Here is an 18,358-nt window from a genome sequence, read left to right on the forward strand (position 1 = left end):
AATGGTCCCTAAGACGAAAAATAATTACTTTACAGTAATTACACAAAAACCCAAAAAGTTTAGAATATTACAAAAAGGTTATGCATCTATGCCCTTTACAAAAAAAGTAAACACTTAGTATGTTTTTCTACAAAAGTGAAAATACACATAGCATGGAATTTAAATATCGTGGATGCATGCAAAATTGAAATCAAATCCGAACATGAAAAGTGAGGTTATGCCAACAAGTGATAACCGAGAAAGATGAAAGTAAATAGTGTCACAAAAGTGAAAATGACTCGGTACTCAAAGGAAGTCATCAATCCAAGGAAAAGAGTCTCAGAAACCATCCCCGAGTACTCAAGATGACACTAAGTGATGAGAAACCGAACTCAGAAAGGAAAAGATCAACGAAAAAAAAATATCCTTGAAAATCTAAGAAAAGGAAAGGAAAGAAAATGACCGGGTCATTACATGGGGAGTAGCAAAGGTAGAGGATTGTCAGCGATTGATGTTTGGTGGAATGATAGGGTGTGAGTATGAGTCAAAGTTCAGTGTATTTTGTTTCAAACATAGTGGATCGGTTTACTTTGGACTGCACAGTCCACGAGATTTTTCCTACGTATGACAGCCCAAGTTTTTCAACCCGGTGCGTGAGTGATGAACCGAAAGTGATCCGATAACGGATCTAAAATGCGGAAGCTAAAGGTAAACCAAGGTCTCTAGAGATAGGAGTCACTCCTAAGACATAAATGATACCCTCCATGAGGTCACAGAACTTAAAGAGGACAAAAACGGAAACAAAGGTCAAAAAGGACAAAATTTGCTATCCAAGGGGTAAAAAGGTCAATTCACAATCAAAGAGAGAAACTTGACTCTAAAAAAGTCAAAAAAGATTAATACAACCTAATCTAATCATTTTGAAACATTCCAAGAGGTTCCATGAACATTGGCTAAGAATCGCACAAAATGCCCCGTCCCGGTTGAAGTGAAAACTAACACTGCTTCACTAAAATATATATAACTCCCACTGTATTTGGAATTTGAAAATGTGATTGGTACCATTGGAAATCTGACTCAAAATCCTTGAGTTTAGGCTCAAGAATCACCCCATTTGGATTAGAAACGAAGAAGTTATGATCCGTTGAAGTCGGATGATCAGTGCTGGAACTCCACAGAGACTAGGCTCTGGATCAAGCTATTTCATTCGACTAAAATGGGCTTTCAGATGACCAAAATGAAAGTTCTAAGACCTAAAATCATGAAGAAAAGGTTCATGTTGCTTCGGTAGACCGAAATAAAGGTTCAGTCGACCGAAATGACTCATGAACAGTGCATTTGGCTACTGGAATGTGATTATACAGTGCATTGGCAATTCCATTTGCCATCGGTCGACCGAAATGGAGTTTCAGTCGACTGAAACACCACGAAAAGCTGCTAAAAAGGCTGCTATGAGTCCAAGGTGTTAAGGTTCAACCTCAACTTTGAATTCCATGATGTTTTGGTTCACAATGAATATATAAAACTGATTTTTCATAAGTTTTGAGAATGTGAACATGCCAACAACTTTGATATGAATAAATAAACATAAAACAATGGCCCATGGCCTCATACACATCATTTACAAGATTTTCATATGTTAAACCTCAAACTTTAGTTTAAATACACTTTTGATGCAAAGGTTGATACCAAAAGTGTCTAAGTACAAAAGTATACATGTTTGGCTTTAGCCTCTTTACATACATGTTTATAATGTCAAAAGTAAATGTTTGAGTGTCATTACATATCAAGAAAGTTACTAAAGCTCCAAAAGTACCATACACCCATGGCATTCAAAATATGATATCAAAAGAAAGGCATGCTAAACACTTGCATGTCAATATACAAAAATGCTTCATTTAGCTCAAAAGCTTCTAAGGATGATGAGCCTCCAAGAACATAGTCTCTTTACCTGAAAAACAACCCAAACCACTAGGTTGAGTGATCGGTTGATCAACTATACATCAACCTTCGCAATAGCATGAATCATTGTAAAATAGGGCTATTGGTCGGGTAAGTCGAACCACTGTAAGTCTAATACAACCTAAATGTCTAGAATCATTCTTAGAATGATGAAGGGTTTATAGAGGTTTTGTTGGATGTCACTTAAGCTAGGAAATTAAAAGATACATTAACAATAAAATTGTAAGAAATTTAGAAAGAGAGATCTAGGTAGAGAAGACTAAGGAGATGAATTCACACTACACCCTAAGTACATGCTAGATTAAGTCTAAATTGGGGATGGACAATATATGCAATGGTCAAGAAATACATGACAACACTTAGTTACCATATATTTGTTAAGAGATCCATTAAATTGGCACAAGAATAATGCTTCAAAAGCTAACACATTGAACTACCTAAACTAGGATGTAGAGTCAAATATATTATCTTAAGCTAAAGACCATCAAGCATTCAAGCAAATGACAAAGCACATGAAGTAGGAAACTAGCATAACCTATCAAAGGAAGTTCCTAAGCAATGGACTATCCATTTTTCTATCAACATGCCTTGAAAACATTTCATAGTTTTCTCCCCATTGTCACCATGAGAATACAAGCAATAAGATTAATGTAAGAATCATTAAGTCAAGCTAAATAACTTACATCAATCATTTAAACATAATAGAGTTCATTACAAGAAGTAATATGCTCTAAACTATGAAAAGACCAAAATCTATACATTAAAATCCCCAAAATAGAACCTAATCTAGAACATGAATAACAAGGGGAGGCTTCATCACCTCCCTAGATAGAGTTTAGTTACCCATTGATGCACTAGAGGAAGGAGGAAGCTTGAAGAAAGACTCCATTTTCGTGTTCCTTCCTTTGCTTCAAGAACACACCTTTCTTGCTCTCTTCTCTCTCCTCTATCTTCCCAAAATGAAGCTTAATGCCAAAATGAGTGGCCTCCCTCTTCTTATCTTCTAGAGATAAGCCTTTAAAAACCCCCCACCAACCAACATCTGCAACCAACCATTAAAGAGGGAAATTAGAATTGAGGAACCCAAGATGCAAGTGGCTGAAAATGGGCCATTTCCGGATGCAATTCTGCCCTAATTTCGAGCACTCAAAATAAGGGCTCGAGCACTCGAAATTGGAGCAGAATGCTCCATTCTTGCCTTGCTCAGCCCAGACCTACTTTGGTAAAATGGCCATAACTTTGCGTTCTGAACTCCGAATGATGAACCGTTTGAAGATTTGGAAAGCTAATTTAGAGCTATAAAAACTTTATGTTTTGGTGGAGATCCAATTCTCAAGGCTGGTTGGTCGAAATTGAAGAGCAAGACAGAAATTCATTGCTGCCAGGCAGTTCTGAGCACCTATGATAAGAAGATCATAACTCTCTGCTACGAACTCCGAATGACAAACCACTTGAAGATTTGGAAAGCTGATTCAGATCTCTAAATATTCCATGTTATGATGGAAGTCCAATTCTCAAGTTTTCAAGGTCAAAATGGCGAGCAAAGTTCAGGATCCACTGCTGCCAGAAATTCAGCCTTGTGCCTTTTGATGGCCAAAACTCCACAAAGCCTTGATTTTGCTCCTTTTTTGGCAAATGGACCTGAAAATATATACATACACACAAATGAAGATAATCTACTTAAATAATCAAACGATGGACTTAACTAATGTAATTTAGGGTGCTTGAATATACAATATTCGGCGCTTATCATTGAGTAATCAAGTTACTCATAGGATGTGGTGCATGCGCATACCCTATAGTTTTAGGTATAATGTGAACCAAACATAGACCATCACAAAGGTGCATTCCACCTAACGTCTATGTTCCCATGGTGCTCTAAGGGATCATCTCAACCTATACAAATGTTGAAACGGTAAACACATAACATCCAAGTATATATAAGCAAGTACACTAACCACATTAAACTAAGATTTACCCAATCACAAGCTACAAGAAATCCATGATTTACAACTTGGAATGTAATGTGAAAGCAAGTAATGGAAAGACTAGGATATGTGGCCACGAGACCATACAAGTTATTTTGGGTAATTATGACCCACAAGGTACTACCTAGTGCGCACTATAACTTAGGAGAATTCCTATCCTCTGTATTAGAGCCAAACTTTAGCCATCAAACATTTCATATCCTTACAAGCTTCCAAAAATCAACAAGTTCATGACATTTATACAATCTCAATGCATGAACTACCTACCAAGCACAAGTAGGGTAAAACCACACAAACCATGCCCTAAGGTTTCATATCTAAAGTGGCAACCTAATGATATTACACATTATGCCACATGGATTTAATGTTAATGTAGGCCACAATTACTAATTATGCAATATAGCAATTTACCTACAAGTAATTTCAAGTAATACTTACAAGACTTTCAATGAAATCTATATTACTTAACAACACAAGAGTAATTTCGAGATGTTCATCATAAACCCTCAATGAAATCACAGGTATTAGGCAAATCATTAAACAATAACCTATCTATACAATTTAATAGTCATATACATGCTTTAATCCACAAATCCTAAGTCAAGCATACAAAATCTTTATTTATATTCAAATACAAGAATTTTAAAGTATGTAATCAATATATATCAAGCTCCAATATATACAAAACCCAAAGAGGATAAACATACAACCACCCCTACCTCAATAAAGAATTGAATCTCTATAATCCAAGCAACCAAGCCCTAAATGTAAAACAAGTTTAGGGTTATTGAAGAGGAGAGTGGGAGGAATCTTTTCTCTCCCAAGGTTTTTACTCTAAGGTGTAAGGAAGTGAGCCAAATTGAAGGGAGAAGCTATGAACTAAGCTTTCCTCCAATGGTGGATTTGCTAGGGTTCAAGAGAGATAATGAAATGAAGAAGGTAAAGTGTAAAATGATGAGTGGAAGGGCTAGAAATCCTCCACTCACTATGTGCTCTTTGCACTATCTCTCCCACACACACAATGCAAGACTAAACCTTGATCCAACACTTATCACTAATCCAATGCCTCTTCCAAGACTAAATCCCAAGCCCACACTTGCCACAAATCAAAGGCTGCATGTGCACTAATTTAAAGTCAACACATGGATGAATCTCCACCCACCAAATGCCAAGAAGTCATGGTGCCAAGTCTTTTCACTTAAATGCCAACAAATGGCTCCATGGGAGTGTGACACTTGTCACACTTTCCAAAAATTACAAAATGGTCCTTTTTAAAAATATCTTCTAAAATAAATTGCAAAAAGGTCCCTAAAATGAAAAATAATTATTTTACATAATTACACTAAAATCTCAAAAGTTATAAATAATTACACATTCATGCCCTTTACAAGAAAAGTACTAATCTAGCATGCTTTTCAAGAAAATTAAAAATACCAATGTCATGGAAATCAAATACCATGAATGCATGCAAAACTAGAATCAAATCCGAGCACAACAAGTGAGGTTATGCAAGGAAAAATAAAAAACGGGAAAAAGATGAAAAAAGCAAATCGCCGAAAATGGAAAAAGAGGAAAAAAGACCGGGTCATTACAACATACCCTCCTTAAAAGGATTTCGTTCCTGAAATTGTGTCGTACCTGAAAGAGAGAACAAATTGGGATACCGAGAGTGAACCTCCAATTCGAGCTCCCAGGTAGCCTCCTCAACGCCATGATGTCTCCACAAGACCTTAACCAATGGAATGGTCTTGGTCCGCAAAACCTGTTCCCTTGAATCAAGAATCTGGATCAGACCTTCCTCGTAGGTCACGTCCTTATCAATAACAACATCTGTCCACCGTAAAACATGCGATGGATCCGGCTCGTACTTCCTCAACATAGATATATGGAAAATGTCGTGAACCCTATCCAGGTCTGGCGGTAATGCCAAACGATAAGCAACTTCACAACACGCTCCAAAATCTGAAATGGTCCAATGAACCTAGGAGATAACTTGCCCGTTTGCCGAAATCTTAGAATCCCCTTCCATGGAGAAATCTTGAGAAAGATGTGGTCCCCTACCTTAAAGGACAAGGATCTCCTCCTCTTGTCAGCGTAACTTTTCTGCCTGCTCTGAGCTGTAGCCAACCGCTGCCAAATCAACTTGATCTTCTCTGTAGTCTTAAAGACAATATCAGGACCTAAGGTGACTGTATCACCTACCTCGGTCCAACAAACTGGAGATCTGCAAGGTCTGCCATATAACGCCTCAAAAGGTGCCATGCCAATACTGGTCTGGTAACTGTAGTTGTAGGCAAACTCAACCAAAGGTAAGTAGTCTTCCCAACTACCCCCAAAATTCAAAATGCAAGCCCGTAGCATATCCTCGAATATTTGAATGGTATGCTTCGACTGACCATCAGTCTGAGGATGGAATGCTGTGCTAAAATGAAGCCCCGTGTCAAGAGCCTCCTGAAAACTCTACCAAAAGTGAGACGTGAACCTGGGATCCCTATCCGACACAATGGACACCAGAACCTCGTGAAGCCTGACAATCTGCCCCACATACAATCCACTAAGCCTCTCTGTGTCATCTGTCACTGCCATAGGCAAAAAGTGAGCCGTCTTAGTCAATCTGTCAACAATGACCCAAATGGCATCATTCCCTACCTTGGATCTCGGAAGTCCCGTCACGAAATCCATAGTGATGTGTTCCCACTTCCACTCTACCACTGGTAGTGGTTGCAACAAACCAGCCGGTCTCTGATGCTCTGCCTTCACTTGTTGATAAGTAAGGCACTTAGCCATGAACTGGGAAACATCCCGTTTCATACCTTTCTACCAAAACTGTCTTTACAAATTGTGATAAATCTTTGTACCACCAGGATGAACTGCAAGTCGAGAATGGTGAAAATCCCGAAGAACAACGTCACGACAAGATAAAGGAACAACCATCTTCCCTCTGTACCTGAGACCACCGTCCGAATGCAAGGTCCAACCCTCTATATTCTCCCCACTTGAAATTCGATTGTGGATGGACTTTATCTCCCCATCCTCCTACTGTGCCTCAATAACTATGTTAACAAGAGCTGGTTGAGCCACAAGGCTAAACAAAATAGTCGGTAAAACATCCTCATACAACTGCAAACCAAGATCTGCAAGCTCTTCTAGCATCTTCCATCTGTAAATGGAAATGCTAGCAAGAGTACCCCGTGATTTCCTACTCAATGCGTCGGCCACCACATTGGCCTTCCCCGGATGATACTGCAGCACAAAGTCATAGTCCTCCATGAACTCAACCCATCTACACTGTTTCAAATTCAAATTCTTCTGTGAGAAAAGATATTTGAGACTCTTGTGATCGGAGAAAACTTCGAACTTCTCCCCATACAAATAGTGTCTCCACCCTTTAAGGGCAAAGATAACTGCTGCCAACTCCAAATCATGTGTCGGATAGTTCAACTCATGAGTCTTCAACTGTTGAGACCCATAAGCTACCACCCGTTTAGTCTGCATTAGAACACAGCCCAAACCTTCTCACGAAGCATCACAATAGACCACGTAACCCAAACCACATTCAGGTATGATCAATACTGGAGCTGATGTCAACCTGACCTTCAACTCCTAAAAAGCAAAATCACAACCTCATTCCATATAGACTTGACTCCCTTACGAGTTAGTCGAGTCATAGGTGCCGCTAGATGAGAGAAATCCCGAACAAATCTCCTGTAATAGCCAGCTAGGCCAAGAAAGCTCCGAATCTCAAACACTATCTTCGGACGCTCCCAATCCATTACAGACTCAATCTTCGACGGATCCACTGCAACACCGCCCCCTGACACGACGTGTCCAAGGAACTTCACCTTTGGTAGCCAAAATTTGCATTTCTCGAATTTGGCATACAATTAGTTATCCCTAAGGTCTGTATAATTGCTCTCAAGTGACACTCATGCTCCTCCCTCGAAGTTGAGTACATGAGAATGTCATCAATGAACACCACCACAAACTTGTCAAGATAGTTACTGAATACACGGATCATCAAGTCCATGAAAGCTGCTGGAGCATTGGTTTAACCAAATGGCATCACCAGAAACTCATAATGGCCATACCGTGTACGAAAAACGGTCTTGGATATATCCTCATCCTTAACCCTTAACTGATAGTAACCTGATCTCAAATCAATCTTCGAAAAGCATGTCGCTCCCTTCAACTAATCAAACAAGTCATCAATCCTAGGCAAAGGATACATGTTCTTGATCGTAGCTTGATTCAACTTGCGATAATCGATGCAAAGTCTTAAAGACCCATCATTCTTCTTTACAAAAAGAACTGGTGCTCCCCATGGTGAAGCACTACGACAAATAAAGCCCTTAGCTTTCAAATCATCCAATTGACTTTTCAACTCATCAAGCTCTGCCGGTGCCATACGATACGGTGCCATAGAGATGGGTACCGTGCCGGGAATGACATCAATGGCAAAAACCACTTCCCTTAAAGGAGGTAACTCCATTAGCTCCTCTGGAAAGACATCAACAAAATCCTCAACAACTGCCGGAAGAATACGGCCCAAATTGCTATCTTCATCAACTAGCAAACTAGCCAAGTAAAATCTGTGGCGACTCCAGTCACCAATACTGAAAACCATAGCCGGGTGGGAATCACTCCAATCTCCCACAAAATGGAAACAATCTCCCTTGGGAGTGCAAACGGACACCCTCCTGCGGAAGCAATGAATCGTAGCCTGAAAGAATGACAACTAAATCCATCTTGAGAATGACGTCAAAGCCCGTCATGTCGAGAACAACAAAATTGAACTCTAAGGTCTACCCAGCTATCTCAATAGCATAACCCTGATAAACATGATCTAAAGACACTAGACCCCCAACTGGTGTGTCAACACAAAGAAGGCTGTTCCGAAGTGTGACCTCCAGACCCAATGAATGTGCAAATGATGCAGAAATGAAAGAATGCGATGCACCTGTGTCAATAAGAACTCTAGCCCAAGAACTGAAAACTAGAAAGATACCTCGAACTATAGAAGTCCCTGCGGAGGCATCGGCCTATAGCAATGCGTAAGCCCATCCTTGAGCCCCCGACTGCTGAGAACTGCCCTGGTGGCCAGACTGATGTTCGGAAGCAGTAGGTGTAGAACCTTTGACCAGATAAGAACCAACTGGTGGTGCCACCGACTGTGGTGCCTGAGGCACCCTAAAACCTGACTGCACAACTGCTGACTGTGCCGGTGCAACCTGTGAACCTATGCCACTTTGAGTCCCGCCTTGTAATTTCGGACACTCTCTCCTGAAGTGACCTGGTTGTTTACAATAATGACAAGCTCTGCGAACCCCCTTCATTGAAGCTGTAAGCTTACTAGCCTATGACTGACTGGTCTGTGGCTGAAGCTGTGGGCAGTGAGGCTTGATATGCCCTGGCTGCTAACAATAGTGACAAATCACTCCTCGGGACGACCCCGAAGATACTGGAACTGCAGATACAGACCAGGCTTGCTGTAACTGTCCCTGAGTGCGTAAACTGTCCCTGGCCTTAGCCTTCTTCCGCTGGCCCCCAGAAGATGACGGAGTGTCGCTGTGAGGCTGCTTATATGAACCCCTGATCCGTAACTGATCCCGTTCCTCTGCTTTAGCTAACATAGCCCTCTAGACTACTTCCTTGTAGGTCCTCAAGTCAAGAATGGAGACCCGTGACCTGATGTCAAGATGTAGCCCATCCTGAAACTTTATTGCCCTGGCCTCGTCTGTCGCTACCATATCCTCGGCATAACGAGAGAGAGAAGTAAACCGTGTCTCATACTCAATGACACTCATAGTGCATTGATAAAAACCTGTGAACTGTGTCCTCATCTCCCGCCTCATAGCCCTAGGAAAGAAGCGCTTGAAGAACAAACCCTTGAACTCATTCCAAGTGATCAACTCAACATTGTGGACATTGGTCATAGACTTCCACCAGATATCTGCATCCCCAATGAACAAAGAAGCAGTCAAGGAAATCCTCAACCTATCCGTGGGTACCACCATACTGTCTAACTTGCGAACCATAAAGTCCAACCAAGCTTCCGAGACTAGCAGATCTGAATTTCCCGTAAATGGATCAATCTTGACCCTCTGTAGTCGCATAAAGTACCCTAGTGCTTCATTGACTACTGGTGCCGGTGCCGGTGCCGAAATCTGTATCCCTGCCACCTGTCTGCGTATCAACTCCTATAGGGATTCAGCAATCCCCTGATTAATTCCCTGAGTAACCCGCTCCTCGTAAGTCGGTGCCCGCGGCGGATAAGCATCAACGCCACGAACTGGAATCCTGGGCTTCCCCGAACCCCGTGTGAACTTGGTGTCAGCCACCTGCTCCTCAGTGCCCTGACGCGAAGACTCTCCACGCGTGACAACCATGACGCTAAACGCACGAAAGAAATGAGTTCAACAATAACACAAGTTATTATGACCAAGTGCAATTCACACTATGAATGCACAAGACATGAAGCAAGACGAGATATGCAACATACTGTCATGCTAAAGCAATTAACAAAAGCTTTTAAACAATTAAGCACTTAAGCAATTAAGCATACATGTCAACCAAGGATGCTCTAAACCACATAGGCATATAAGCATAAAGACATGTCATACTAATAAGCATGTTATCAAGAAACACCTAAACATGTTATAATGCCAAAACAAGTAATTAAAAGCATGTGAATGCATCAAGGTACATCAACAAAAGAATGATATGCACCCAAAACCCGTCGTCCTAAGGTATTCAAACCTAGGAGCTATGATACCACTTGTGACGGCCCAAGTTTTTCAACCCGGTGCGTTAGTGATGAACCGAAAGTGATCCGATAACGGATCTAAAATGCGGAAGCTAAATGTAAACCAAGGTCTCTAGAGATATGAGTCACTCCTAAGACATAAATGTGACCCTCCATAAGGTCACGGAACTTAAAGAGGACAAAAACGGAAACAAAGGTCAAAAGGGACAAAATTTGCTATCCAAGGGGTAAAAAGGTCAATTCACAATCGAAGAGAGAAACTTGACTCTAAACAAGTCAAAAAAGGTTAATAAAACCTAATCTAATCATTTTGAAACATTCCAAGAGGTTCCATGAACATTGGCTAAGAATCCCACAAAATGCCCCGTCCCGGTTGAAGTGAAAACTAACACAACTTCACTAAAATATACATCACTCCCACTGTGTTTGGAATCTGAAATTGGTATTGGTATCATTGGAAATCTAACTCAAAATCCTTAAGTTTAGGCTCAAGAATCACCCCATTTGGATTAGAAACGAAGAAGTTATGACCCGTTGAAGTCGGATGATCAATGCTGGAACTCCACAGAGACTAGGCTCGGGATCAAGCTATTTTGGTCGACTGAAATGGACTTTCGAACAACCAAAATGAAAGTACTGAGACCTAAAATCATGAAGAAAAGGTTTGTGTTGCTTCGGTAGACCGAAATAAAGGTTCGGTCGACCGAAATGACTCATGAACAGTGCATTTGGCTACTGGAATGTGATTATACTGTGCATTGGCAATTCCATTTTCCATCGGTCGACCGAAATGGATTCAGTCGACCGAAACACCACGAAAAGCTGCTAAAAAGGATGCTATGAGTACAAGGTGTTAAGGTTCAACCTCAACTTTGAATCCCATGATGTTTTGGTTCACAATGAATATATAAAACTGATTTTTCATGAGTTTTGAGAATTTGAACATGTTAACAACTTTGATATGAATAAATAAACATAAAACAATGGCCCATTGCCTCATACACATCATTTACAAGATTTTCATATGTTAAACCTCAAACTTTGGTTTAAATACACTTTTGATGCAAAGGTTGATATCAAAAGTGTCTAAGTACAAAAGTATACATGTTTGGCCCTTGGCCTCTTTACATACATGTTTATAATGTCGAAAGTAAATGTTTGAGTGTCATTACATATCAAGAAAGTTATTAAAGCTCCAAAAGTACCATACACCCATGGCATTCAAAATATGATATCAAAAGAAAGGCATGCTAAACACTTGCATGTCAATATACAAAAATGCTTCATTTAGCTCAAAAGCTTCTAAGGATGATGAGCCTCCAAGAACATAGTCTCTTTACCTAAAAAACAACCCAAACCACTAGGGTGAGTAATCAAGTTACTCGTAGGATGTGGTGCATGCGCATACCCTATAGTTTTAAGTATAATGTGAACCAAACATAGACATCACAAAGGTCCATTCCACCTAACGTCTATGTTCCCATGGTGCTCTAAGGGATCATCTCAACCTATACAAATGTTGAAACGGTAAACACATATTATCCAAGTATACATAAGCAAGTACACTAACCACATTAAACTAAGATTTACCAAATCACAAGCTACAAGAAATCCATGATTTACAACTTGGAAAGCAATGCGAAATCAAGTAATGGAAAGAGTAGGATATGTGGGCACGAGACCATACAAGTTATTTTGGGTAATTATGACCCACAAGGTACTACCAGTGTGCACTATAACTTAGGAGAATTCCTATCCTCCGTACTAGAGCCAAACTCTAGCCATCAAACATTTCATATCCTTACAAGCTTCCAAAAATCAACAAGTTCAAGACATTTATACCATCTCAATGCATGAACTACCTACCAAGCACAAGTAGGGTAAAGCCACACAAACCATGCCCTAAGGTTTCATATCTAAAGTGGCAAGCTAATGATACTACACATTATGCCACGTGGATTTAATGTTAATGTAGGCCACAATTAGTAATTATGTAATATAGCAATTTACCTACAAGTAATTTGAAGTGATACTTATAAGACTTTCAATGAAATCCATATTACTTAACAACACAAGAATAATTTCAAGATATTCATCATAAACCCTCAATGAAATCACAAGAATTAGGCAAATCATTAAACAATAACCTATCTATAGAATTTAATAGTCATATACACGCTTTAATCCACAAATCCTAAGTCAAGCATACAAAATCTCTATTTATATGCAAATACAAGAATTTTAAAGCATGTAATCAATATATATCAAGCTCCAATATATATAAAACCCAAAGAGGATAAACATACAACCACCCCTACCTCAATAGAGAATTGAATCTCTATAATCCAAGCAACCAAGCCCTAAATGTAAAACAAGTTTAGGGTTATTGAAGAGAAGAGTGGGAGGAATCTTTTCTCTCCCAAGGTTTTTACTCTAAGGTGTAAGGAAGTGAGCCAAATTGAAGGGAGAAGCTATGAACTAAGCTTTCCTCCAATGGTGGATTTGCTTGGGTTCAAGAGAGATAATGAAATGAAGAAGGTAAAGTGTAAAATGGTGAGTGGAAGGGCTAGAAATCCTCCATTCACTATGTGCTCTTGCACTACCTCTCTCTCACACACAATGCAAGCCTAAACCTTGATCCTGCACTTGTCACTAGTCCAATGCCTCTTCCAAGACTAAATCCCAAGCCCACACTTGCCACAAATCAAAGGCTACATGTGCACTAATCTAAGGCCAACACATGGATGAATCTCCACCCACCAAATGCCAAAAAGTCATGGTGCCAAGTCTCTTCACCTAAATGCCAACAAATGGCTCCATGAGAGTGTGACACTTGTCACACTTTCTAAAAATTGTAAAATGGTCCTTTTTCAAAATATCTTCTAAAAAAAATTTAAAAAAGGTCCCTAAAATGAAAAATAATTATTTTACATAATTACACTAAAATCCCAAAAGTTATAAATAATTACACATTCATGCCCTTTAGAGACGAGATTGACAGCGGGGTAACCCAACTGATGGAAGAAGAAGCCGCAATGGAAACAGGTGCTCGGCCGCCGGCGGACTGTGTACACCGGCTTGCCATTGAACAAGGGATGTATCCTTATTGTTTTATTGAGTTCAAGACACTGGTAGGTCCATGTGCAGGTTGGGAAGAGTGGTCTGAGCACATTTTCAGTCACACCATGTATGTACAGTGGTTACGGCAAGCGCGAGTTGCACGAGCCATGCGTCTGTCCCGGAAGTTGAAAGTGCCCCGAGATGGTCTAGGGTTGGAACTATTGGTATCAAGGTGGTGTAGTTCGACACATACCTTTGTGGCGAAGTGGGGAGAGTTTACACCCATGCTAGAGGATGTGGCCCAATTGCTTAGCCTACATGTCATGGGTAGGGGGTTTACAGTGCCCCTGACGATGGATGCAGCCGAGAATGGGATAATGGTTGCGCTGGAAGAGGGGCTGGAGAGGACCAAAAATTATGGATCCTTTTTCAGCACGAAGGGAGCAATACGCGATGAGAGGGCAGAGGGAGCCAGGAAAAGCACAACAGGGGCATGGATACGTTATTGGTTTAAGGATATGCAGCCATCGTTCAAGGGAGACAAGTCAGAGCGTCCCTTTGTTGATGGGGACAAGATTGGGCACCCTGTAGAGCTCGCAGCCTATGTACTGTGCTGGTTGTCCAAGTATGTATTCCCAGGCACTCCAGATGATGCACCCTTAAGTCGGTGGTGCCTAATTGCAGTAAAGATCGCAAGTGGAGTGGCGATCCCCCTGGGGCCATTATTCTTGGGCACATTGTACCATCGCTTAGGCATGATCGCAGAGGATAGTGCATGCTTAGTTGGTTGATACCCCATGGTGTCCTATATGGCGACTGGGTTTTTGCAGATGTATCTATACGAGCGCTTCCCTGCTTACGGGCCTGTCCCACTGGAGTTGAGTGATCAAGGGGTGCGAGGGAGACGTTGGAGTGGGCGATACTGTAGAGTACCACTCGGAGAGGTGATTGACTTTAAGCGAGAGTTTGTTTTCAGACCCTACAGGGAGGATATAGCTGGAGTGGCAGACTTGGGGATATACTGGGAGGAGGCCAGGGTGTATACACCAAGGATAGAGTTTGGAGACCCAAACGAATAGACATTTGCCTTGGTGGTGCTGCCAGGCTATTTGCCTGGATGATTTGAACTTGGCGATGTGCTGAAAGTGTACAACCCAAGGCATGTACCAAGACAGTTTGGGTATGACTAAGGGATGCTAAGAGAGTGTGACTCGGTGGAAAATTATGAAGAACTGGAAGAGGCCCTCTTTTGATTCAGTGTGCTGTATGATCTGGTCGAAGAGAATGTTGGCAGCATCGTGATTCCTTTACGAAGTCGCCAGGGTGATATTACAGGAGGTTATCGACAGTACTGGATGGACTGTTTGGGCTCGTTCAGGATGTTTTGCTTGCAGCTCCCTCATCCATATGCCCCAATAGCCGTATACAATGACAATATCTCTCTGCGCATGCCTCGACCAGGAGTACGAGGACATAGGTCGATAATGGCTCTGTTAGCCTCGGAGATAGGTGAAGTGGTGTATGACGCTGTACCAGAGCCTTTTGTGCCTGCCCCATCAGTCGAGCCAAGGGTTGGTAGGAGGGCTGCGAGGGAGGCTTTGCCTAAGCCCAAGGAGAAAGCTTAAGTATCAGACGATGGTGAGGAGCCAATTACGAATCTGAGGCGGTGAAAGCGGAAAGCCTCAGTAATTAACCTAACCGAGGATGAGTCGACGAGAGAGACAGAGGATGTGGTGGAGCTGAGTGATGATGTCTCATCGAGTGTAGAAAAGGTGGTGGAAATGACGGAGGTATCGAGCACTGGTGAGAAGTTTACCGGGGACGTTGGGGCGGCGTTAGCTACCGAGGGCTCAAAGAAAGATATTGTGAAAAGGCTAATGACAGTCGAGAGCTCTCTACCTCCAATTTGAACAGCAATGGGTAAGTAGTGGAACAATGATGGCTCGATTTCCTATGTATTGAATTAAAATTATGCCTTGGTGTGTTGATTACAGGACATCAGCCAGGGATTGTAAGGAAAGTACCAGTAACAGTTTTGCGTATGCCGTCAGTGGAACAACCCTCGGGGCCAAGATCGTTGATGCCAATGCTGTTATTAGAGTACCTGGCGGACGAGGTGTCCGCTGCGAAGGAGAAAGAGGTTAGGAAGAGTAGGCCTCAGGAGACACCGTGAGGCTAGACGACATGGAGGCCGAGGTACAGGTGGGCCAGCATGGGGTAGAAGTGCTACAAGCACAATCCCCTTTGGAAGGTTCGAACATTACATTGAATAGGCGAGTGTCGGACGAGGAGGCCGAAAGTGGGAAGAATAGTGCGATAGGTGAGGTGCCCCCAGTTGAGAGGAGGCAGCAAATGGTAGAGACAGCTCAAGCAGTGGTGGAGATGGAGAAGACATAGGCTTCCTAGCGAGGGGTGATGATTGGGGCACACTTTATCCCATTGCTGGAAGCAGCGAGCCGAGCGTAGCCAACGACGGTAGAGGCGATTGAAAGAAGACATCCAATGTTCTGTCGCTTTGGGTACGAAGCCTTAGGGCGAGTACTTGAGATATTTGCGATGGTGGCATGAGGAGATGGGTCGGAAGGGCTAATACAGGAGGCCTGCGAGCTAGTTGAGCTGCTCAAGGACCGAGTGGAGATAGAATGGCTAGATAGAAGATTGGACACTTGCGAGCGAGTTGTGGGGCAAGCTTTCTTGGCCAAAGAGATGGCGGAGTTAGACGCTCAAATTACGAGAGATAGGCGAATGATGGAGGAGATCCAGGCTCGCCTGGCGATAGCAGAGCAACAGCGGGCTTTGGTGGAAGAGACATACAATGAACTTGGTGGCGATGTAACTGTTCTGCTATCTTATGAGTAGGCTAGTGATTGTAAATGAATGGCCTTCAGGTCTATAATGTATTATCTTTTGTCAAAGTGAGTAAAAGTCGAGCAGTTATGGTAATAGAAATAACAAGTGAGATAGAGAACATGCATATATTACTTGTGATATAGAGCTAGTGCCAAATACAACAGAAAGAACTAACTATGGGAAAGCTTTAACTAACTAGAATTTATAGGTTCGGCCTTGTGCCTATCACCTTGCAGTCTACAGTAGCCACTAGGTTGGACCTCGATGACAACATAAGGCCCTTCCCATTTGGGGGTGAACTTTAGGACAGAGGTGTTGTGCATAATGTGTTTAGCAGCTTTGAGAACAAGGTCGCCTACCTGGAAGGTACGAGGTCGTACATGCTTATCATAAGCCTTAGCCAGGGTGTGTTGATAAACCTTAAGATGTTGTTGTGCTGACTCCCGTCGTTCATCTAAGGCCTCAAGATGAGTGAAGTGGTCAACCTCACTTCGAGCGGCCAAAGTAGCGACAGGAATGGCAATCTCGACTGGGAGAATAGCTTCCGTGCCATATAGAAGGGAAAAAGGAGTTTAGCCTGTGGCGCACTTCTTGGAGGTGCGATGGGCCCAAAGAGCTAACGGTAGCTGCTCAACCCAATTAGATTTATGCTCGGCGATCGTATGACTGGGGATTTTAAGGAGAGATTTGTTGGTTGCTTCGGCTTAGCCGTTGCCTTTAGGATAGTAAGCAGAAGATTGGCGCTGTGTGATATTATATTACTGAAGAAGCTGGGCAACTTGGTAATTGACAAAGGGAGTGCCATTATCTGATAGGATGATCGCGGGGATGTCGAACCGGCAAATGATGTGTTCACGAATAAAGGCTGTAACAGTGATGCCTGCGGCATGGCGCAAGGGGATAACTTCAACCCACTTGGAAAAGAAATCTGTAGCCATAAGGATCTAATGCATTTGACAAATTGGGCCAATGAGATCCAGGCCCCGAGTGTGGAAGGGCCAAGGGGCAGCAAGTGGATAAAGCACTGTTGGGGGGGTATGGATCCGATGGTGATGGTATTGAAATGGTTGGCACTGTTGAACAAGCATCTTAGCATCGCGCTCCATAGTTGGCCAATAGAGTCCTTTGTGGATCAAGTGTTAAAATAATTTGTATGCACCCTGATGCTCGGGGGAGTGGGCTTGATGAAGTGCTTCACGGATCTCAGCTCCAGCAAGGCATCGCAAGAAGTTCCCTTCGCGAGAGAGGCGGAACAACCGACCATCACAAACTTGGAAGCATGGCGCTTGGTGCTTGAGCTTGGCGTCCAAGGTTGGGTCTTCCGGGCGATGACCATGTTGAAGGTATCGGATAAAGGGGGTTCGCTAATCAACCAGCTCGAGCTCGAGGACCTCAGCTTCATCAGGGCATTTTTGGCAAGTGACACATGCGCGCTGCATCGCAGTGGCCTGACTGGACATTTGAGGCTAATAATAGCCTTAGCGCTGGAGCCGTCGATAAAGAGCGATATCAGTAGTGGCACAGTGCTACTGGTGAACACGGTGAAGAACTTCACTGGCCTTTGTATCCCCGAGACAACGACTGAGGATGCCAGAGGGGGATCGATGATAAAGGACTCCTTGGATTAGATGAAAGCATTTGAGCTGAGCAAAAGGTAAGGAACCTGTAAAGGTCTGCATTTGATCGATAATTGGGTGGCGCCAATCAGTGAAGTCTTCAGGAGGGAGCAGGCTGGCAATGGTAGGTTGCGTTTGTT

Source organism: Cornus florida, unplaced genomic scaffold (genome assembly GCF_030987335.1).
Source record: "Cornus florida cultivar Cherokee Brave unplaced genomic scaffold, ASM3098733v1 CherokeeBrave_3.0.0_Hap2_Chr05, whole genome shotgun sequence".
Taxonomy (NCBI): domain Eukaryota; kingdom Viridiplantae; phylum Streptophyta; class Magnoliopsida; order Cornales; family Cornaceae; genus Cornus; species Cornus florida.